Below are 1,611 nucleotides of genomic sequence, written 5' to 3'. Positions count from 1 at the left end.
TTTTGGAAGTTTTTAAATAGGTGTTTTTACACACCTAGCAAACTCCAAAGAATTTTTCCTCAGATAGATGGCAAATGCTGGAGATGAGATGGGGGGGGGGGGGAAAGAGAACTGGAAACACAAGTTAAGGGAATGTAATGATTTGGCAGACTTTAAAAATTCCCCACTGTCAGAAATATTGGGTGAGAAAACGGGTGTAACTAAGGAAATTATTTTTTTGAACTGGGATTAAGGATCTGAATTGCCTAGACATAGTAAGGTCTTAAGTTTAATTCTGATGGCAGACAAAAAGTAATTACTAGAAAATGTAAATCAAAGTCTAAACCAACTGCAGTTGAGGTGATTACTATTAAAAGAGGTAAAACAACTGGATGTGGTATCTTTAAAAAAGGGAAGGAGCAAATTACATAGTAAAAACTGAACCTGTGAGAACGGTACATGCAGAAAAATTTTTGGGAGAAGGAGTGAGGTTTAAGGAAAGGCAATTTAGTACTGTTGGATTGATGATAACTTTATAAAAGAATGTATGTGATGCATAATGTCTGGACGACTGTTACCATGGTTTATTTTATATAAATGTTTGTTAATGTCTTAAATAAGAAACGTGTTAAAATAACATTCATAAGTGGTAATTATTAACAATCATCCAAAAAAGCAATGCTGCCATGATGTAAATCATGTCAGGTGTCCAAAGATCATAATGTTTTTATTGTTCCTCAGCACGGTTTCGGGATACAAGTCCAAGCACATTTTTTCAAAAGATCGTATGTGTCTATGGGTCACTATGGGAGAATCTGCTCTTCAGACAGGGTAAATTGATAGCTGATGATTTACTTATACGGAACAAACATATGCTCATAAACAATTCATCTGTAGACTACACTTTCGCAATGAAAAGTATTACTTTTGCTGCATATGCAGACATCACAAAATCTGTTTGCTTACTTTAAATTAGCACTTTAGCTATCACCATACATCCTTGAAATATGAAGGCCAATTTGAACTTCACAGCCCTGATAATATATACTATCTACAATAATAGCTGGTAAACTTAGTTTCAAAGAAATGTAAACTTAACAGGTCATAAACCCAGGGTTTACTAAATTGAAGTGCGTCAACCCGATTTATGGGCTTCTGCTTGATATGCACTCTAAAAAGTATAATTTAAAATGTTGAACTCTGCAGAGATTAAATATTTTATCAAGAGAACAAAAAAAATCTGCTCCTGGAAGTTAATGCTTAACTTAAAAGTTTATGATCTGAAAAAATATGAAAATTTCAGTTTCAACTTTTGACATCTCATCAAGCAGCACTTTTCTAAATGATACTGGAAAATACTAAAACTACTAAAAGTGTTTTAAAAAAAGTGCTGCTAGAACTTGTTTGCGTTTAATGAAGTAAAAAATAACCATTAAACAATTATTAAAAATGCTGCAGCATATAAAATCAAATCCACTCTTTATACCAACAGCTTCAGACACATTTATCACATAATACACGCACAACAGAAAGTTTTCGGGTCTTCCGAAAAAGGGGGAAAAAGACAACAAAATAAAAGTCATAAAAAATATGAAGTCCTCCACCATGACCCGGGAGGCAGTCTTCTGTTCT

General features: G+C 33.5%; 1 protein-coding gene across 1 annotated transcript in view; it reads right to left on the bottom strand.

The window, feature by feature from the left end:
• Positions 1 to 680: 680 nt before the first annotated feature.
• NUDT21 (nudix hydrolase 21) overlaps positions 681 to 1,611 on the bottom strand; it is a 704,082-nt gene continuing 703,151 nt past the window's right edge. Inside the window, exon 7 of the mRNA XM_044081417.1 lies at positions 681 to 1,611. This exon is cut by the window's right edge and continues 83 nt beyond it. The gene's annotated coding sequence lies outside the window, so the exon portion shown is untranslated.

The sequence above is a fragment of the Protopterus annectens genome, chromosome 8.part0, assembly GCF_019279795.1.
Source record: "Protopterus annectens isolate FY-2018-M chromosome 8.part0, PAN1.0, whole genome shotgun sequence".
Lineage (NCBI taxonomy): Eukaryota > Metazoa > Chordata > Ceratodontiformes > Protopteridae > Protopterus > Protopterus annectens.
This window is presented reverse-complemented; position numbering and strand designations above follow the sequence as displayed.